This window comes from Vulpes lagopus, chromosome 2 (genome assembly GCF_018345385.1).
Source record: "Vulpes lagopus strain Blue_001 chromosome 2, ASM1834538v1, whole genome shotgun sequence".
Taxonomy (NCBI): Eukaryota; Metazoa; Chordata; class Mammalia; order Carnivora; family Canidae; genus Vulpes; species Vulpes lagopus.
Genome location: NC_054825.1, coordinates 144,528,175 through 144,534,174, shown reverse-complemented (window position 1 = coordinate 144,534,174; position 6,000 = coordinate 144,528,175). Strand labels below are relative to the sequence as shown.

The following is a 6,000-nucleotide window of genomic DNA, read 5'->3' as shown; positions in this document are numbered from 1 at the left end:
AAGGAATATACTAGGAGGATACTTAATGGCTCTTTCTGTTTTTTTTTCTCTCTCTTCTTCTTCTCTGGAAAGGGGAATCAGTATCTATCCATGCACACATGACTACTTTCATCAGTATTTTTCCTTGTAACTGGTTCTTTATGGGCATTTCCCTCATCTTGATTTTGACTATGTGTGGCTGGCGTTCCAAATGTGGACTAATGTGGGACTGTCCAAAAAGAAAGAATATCACGTCTGGTGTTGCAATGTTTTTCACTGCTACTTGTATCCCTTAGTAACCTGCCTTAATAGCAGAGACATGTTTGAACATTTTGGGAGCTTGCTTTATAACTTAGATAAGCTACTTTAGGTTGTCAAAGAAAGAAGAAAATGAATAGAAAGATGAATAGATAGAAAAATGGGTGAAGGGTCAAAATAGCAACCTCTGATATCCATGGCTGGCCCATGGTTTGTTCTGTGTTGCAAAACTGGCCCATCCTGGTTTTGGTTCCATTCCAGTTTTGTCAATGTAGAAGCAGCTACATCTGCTGATTGCTGGTGAACCCGGCATTGATTTCCCTCTGTGGCCGATTTTGTTCTTTTCTGGTTATCGACCAGGACTTCCGATGTTTCCCGTGTCCTCGCATCTGTAATTGATAGTGAGGGCAGAATAAAGTGAAATGTTTAGGATATATTGCAAGAACAGAATTAACATTTTAAAAGCATGTAACTTTACCTTTCATTTTGTTTACTGTCTTGTATATACAGCTAATAAACAGTGACAAGTGTCTTTGGAAGCTTGTGGCTGCTTGTAAGATCAAAAAAATGTGCCTACATCCTGGAAATTTTGTAGTTAGGGATCTGGAGGTAGCTAATCCATTTTGTAGATGAGGAACCTGAGCACCCCCTGCTCCCAAGATTGATTTGTCTCAGAACATGCAACAGCACAATGAGAGCTAGGACTCAGATGGGACATAACTGGTCAAACTGGGTCAGGTAGCAAAATCTGATGTGGACCTCTTGTCATATGATAGAGTCCTCCTTTGTTTCTACTACAAATAGGGGCAATCTATTCGTCAGGGCAGAGAGATTTGGGAGGTGGGAATGGGCAGCAATAAGAAGGTAGGAAGAAAGGGAGGGTGAGTATTTATCTATGTAGAATTGAATTTCCTCATAGTCATAGCTAATGTCATTCTAGCAGCTTGGACTGTTGGGATTTCCATCAACTGGGACCCAGGGACACTTAGGAATTGATTGAGACCTAAACTAGTAGCTGATGTGAAAATGTTGGGGTTTGGGAGTTAAGTCAAGAAAGAATTCTTGAGGTGTCTTTGGTGCAAAAAAAAAAGAGTAGTTTTACTAAAGCACGGGGACAGAACCCATGGGCAGAAAGAGCTGCTCTGGGGTCTGAGGGGTGGCTGATTATATACTTTCAAATTGGAAAGGGATGAGGGAATAGCATAAGTGCCTAAGGAATTCAGAAGCAAGATTTCCGGGACCTTGACGAGGCTGGTATTGTTGGGAAAATATCATTTACTACTAATAAAACTTTAGTCATGAGACCCTTCAGATGTCTATCAGCGCCATGTGCTTAGAGAGTGATTGCTAACATATATCTTGGTGGGTAGAGATAAAGGAAGTTTCCAAGAAAGTTTTTATATGTTAAAGGAGACTTACAGGATCCTGGAGGTTGGGCTAATGTTAAGCTAAAATACTAATATTGAGGCAGTGAGATCCTAGAGGATAGTCTCAAGGACTATTCTTTTTTATTTTTTATTTTTTTTCAAGGACTTTTCAATGGGCTGTAAGTTGTAAGGAAATTTAATTTTTTGCCTTTGCCTTTGCTCTCCACATCAGTGGCACATCTTATTGATCTCAGAATCAGGTTAGGGATTCCTCAGTTCTGTCCTCTCAACCAGTTGACCCCTGGCCATGACAAAAGTACCCTTCCTGCCCTGGTAGTAACTTCTGCAATCCCTAGTAACTAGTGTTTAAGGAAACTAATTATTCCTTTCACTCTCTTTCCTCCATACATGGTGCCGCTGATGGCAGTGTGTGGAGAGGTAGTGGACAATGAGCCGGCCAACACCTGGGGGTTAAGCATTGGTCCCTTTACAACCAGTTCACCAGCTGTGGTATCTTGTACTGTTGTTTCACCAGTTGGGACATGTCACCTGTAAACTTCACTGAGCATGCTTATCATTCTTATTTCCCTCGAAACAGCCACTCACTTGAAGAAACTTCCAAGTCTCTTTCCCTAGCCATAGCCTTGCCAACCCTCTGGCAAGGCATAGAGTGGTACACTGATTCCTCCTTTCCATGCTCAGCACCCGAGACTGAACCTCTGTCCTAAGCCACAAAAAGGGAATAGTCCTCTTGGAGAGCTGCTATTGCAGCCTGATAAAGCAAGCCATATTTTTATTTGGCTATCCTGAGATCTGAAACATAAAGGATAACTTTTAAAATACTTCTGAACTTTAGTTTCACTTTTGGTTCCAAAAAACATCAACCACCTATAAATCTTTACCTATAGAAGTGTCCTATGTATCATCCACTATAGCTTTTCATTGATATTTACTCTTCTATAATTCCCTTCGTTGTCACAGGAATTAATGCATGGACGTTCTTTGGTTCTAAAGGAAGCATTTTACCCAGGAAATGAAAGTCTGCTGCTTTCTCTGACAACCTTTATTTTGTGTTTCTTTGAGATGGCTTCCTGACTCATGTAACCAGTTAACTTTGCCAAATTCCTGTATTAAAATCTCACTGAAGTCTGTAAGATCAGGGAAGAATCAAAGCATTTGAACAGTATTTGACCAAAAAGAGACTTTAAAAATTATCAAATCCGATCCTGTCCTTTTATAGTTAAGGAAACAGGCTCAGAGAGGTGAAATAACTTGTCTGAGGTAACAGCTTATAAGTAACACAGAGGGAGAGCTAGAATCTAGGTCTCCTAATTTATAGCCTATGTATTTTAGCAGGGATCAAAGATGGGACAAATGGACCAAACATAGCTACCTTTTTGTTAACTTTCTGTTCTAAGGAAGCCCATTTCCCAATTTTGCATTTTCAAGTTTTGTCACTAAATTTGCTATCTTAACAAACATTTTCAATATTATAAAATAATATTGGTACTGATATGTATTATAAGATAATAAGACTATCTTCCTAGAACAAGTCAGTAAACTCCAGGTCCTCTGGGGACAGGCAGGTAATGGGGGATAAAACCAGTGGGAATGGAGAGGCTTCTGACAAACTGGAGTTGAAGCCTTTGCCTTATTGGCCTTGGAATCCTCTTTCTCTTCCTCCTTCTCCTCCTTCTCCTCCTCCCTGTCTCCTTCCTTCTTTTCCTCTGACATTTCCAGAGCTGCAGACCAAGTGTAGCCCAGGTAAGGAGTTTATGCCCCTAGTGGAAGCTGTAGGTTCTTTTGCTGTCCTATGAGCATGGATTCCTTCTCACTCACCAGTTAATCCCCAGCACAGCATCTGTCATATTGTGGATAGTCAAATATTTTTCCAGTGGGTCGGTGATTAAATATGTATTGAGGTTGGGATTTTGAAATCAATGTCATGATTCATTCTTGCAAAGATAAACTGGTTCAGAGCCTGATGAAAACTTTTCTACAATTTACCACGTGTGACGTTAACAGTTCATCAGCTGTGAGTACCTTGGGAAGGCCGTTCCTTACTAACAACTGAGTGTGAACAAATCCCACACAGTTTGCTTTCCTCCTGGCCCTGAGTTGCAAGCAGTTACATTAGGATGGAGAATAAGGCATAGGAAAAGAGGATCCTGTCCCAGAGGTAGGCTGGGAGGCTGGCCCCGCTGTGTAAGTGAGGACAGGGAAAGGGGCTTTAGAGGGCAGAACAAGAGTGCAAAGGTTGATATAAGTAGCAAACGGTGCCTATTTCACAATTTTGTTTAAGGCTGGTGCCACGGGATTCCATCATGAAGGAAATGTGCTCATTTTCAGATGCAGATGACTCATAAACCGGCTCATTATAAATTCTTTGGAAGAAATTGGGCCTTGCGTTTCTGTATCTGAGAGTTGTTTCCTTCCCACAACCTCTCCCTACCCCAAAACATTACACTGGATAGAAATGTATCCCCCATATATCTTTGGGGTGAGGATCATCAGTTAAATCCTCATCATCTGAACCACAACATAGCCTATAGTTCAATAGACACCACTGGGTCCTCGGGCAACATGCCAAACACATGTCTCTGTTTAGGGGGATCAGCAGCAGAAGTGCTCTGAATTGCAGTTTTCGAAACCTGTTGTACAGTCGTGCCAACAGAACAGGGAAAATTTCCTTTCAAAGCTGCCATGAAGGGCATCCAGATGTCTTTACTGAGCTAAAGTGCACCTGCACCAGAGTTGCTTGTTACAGCAGCTGCCAGGATCCCCTGGGAAAGCAAGCCACACTTACTGCCATGAAGTGGTGTCATGAACAACATGGGGCCAAGAAGCTTCAGGGGAAAGGATGCTGGACTTCTCACCACATGATGTGGGTTTAGCTCCCTATTCTGCCCTTGCCCGACATGGGGTCTTCTTAAGTGAGCCCCTTCACCTCCCTGAGCTTCCCTCTGCTTACCTGTAACTTGGCATGGAAGTCCCTGCTCTGCCCATCAATAGAGTGGGCATTTCCATAGCTTCCACTCTGGGCTGGGCACAGCTGCACATCCCTTGGTGCATCCGTTCCTCACAACGGCCCTGTGGGTGGTTGGATGCCATCATTATCCTCCCTTTCCAGATGGCAAAAGCTTAGTTTAGAGTGTTTAAGAGAACTAAGGTAGCACAGCTAGGCAGGAACTAAGCTGAGGTTGGAAACCAGGCCTGCTTCCAGAGCTGTTGAAAAGACCAAATATGATACTGTAATTGAAAGGGCTTTGATATCACAATCTAGAGATCATGAACACAGTGATTTAAGAGTACGGGATTTTTTTTCTAAATAAATTTTAATTCCAGTATACTTAATATATAGTGTCAGGTGTACATTATAGTGATTCAACACTTCATACAACATCCAGTACTCATCACAGTAAGTGCCCCCCTTCATCCCCATCACCCATTTCACCCATTTTCCCACCTACTCCCCTTTGGTAACCACCATTTTGTTCTCTCTAGTTAAGAATCTGATTCTTGGTTTGCCCCTTTCTCTCCCTTTCACTCTCTTCCCCTTTGCTTATTTGTTTTGTTTCTTAAATTCCACCTATGAATGAAATCACATGGTATTTGTCTTTCTCTGATTGACATTTCAATTAGCATGATATTCTCTAGCTCTATCTGTGTTGTTGCAAATGACAAAATTTCATTCTTTTTATGGCTGAGTACTATTCCATTGTGTGTATATACACACACATACACACACACACACACACACACATATACATGCCACATCTTTATCCATTCATTTATCAATGGACATTTGGGCTGCTTCCATAATTTGGCTGTTGAAAATAATGCTGGTATAAACATAGGGGTACATGTATGTCTTTGAATTAGTGTTTTTGTATTTTGGGGGTAAATATCCAGCAGTGGGATTACTGAATCATATGGTAGTTCTATATTTAACTTTATAAGGAACCTCCATGCTGTTCTCCACAGTGGCTACACCAGCTCACATTCCTACCAATAGTGCAAAAGGTTCCTTTTTCTTCACATCCTCATCAGCATTTGTTGTTTCTTGTGTTTTTGATTTAGCTGTCCTGACAGATATGAGGTGATAACCTCATTGTGGTTTTGATTTGCATGTCCCTGATGATGAGTGATGTTGAGCATCTTTCCATGTGTCTGTCAACCATCTGGATGTCTCTTTATGTCTTCTGCTCATTTTTTATTTGGATTACTTGGTTTTTGGGTGTTGAGTTGTATAAGTTCTTTATATACTTTGGATACTAACCCTTTATGTCATTTGCAAGTATCTTCTCCCATTTAGTAGGTTGCCTTTTAGTTTTATTGATTGTTTCCTTCACTGTGAAGAAGCTTTTTATTTTGATATAGTCCCAGGCATTTATTT

At 41.2% G+C, this 6,000-nt stretch overlaps 1 long non-coding RNA gene across 1 annotated transcript in view; it reads right to left on the bottom strand.

Moving 5' to 3' along the window:
- Positions 1-327: 327 nt before the first annotated feature.
- The window catches only part of LOC121485082, a 30,749-nt gene continuing 25,076 nt past the window's right edge, over positions 328-6,000 (bottom strand). Inside the window, exons 2-3 of the long non-coding RNA XR_005986195.1 lie at positions 4,576-4,694; positions 328-626 (exon numbers count right to left, since the gene is read on the bottom strand). This is a non-coding gene — a long non-coding RNA (uncharacterized LOC121485082). The remainder of the gene's footprint in view (positions 627-4,575; positions 4,695-6,000) is intronic.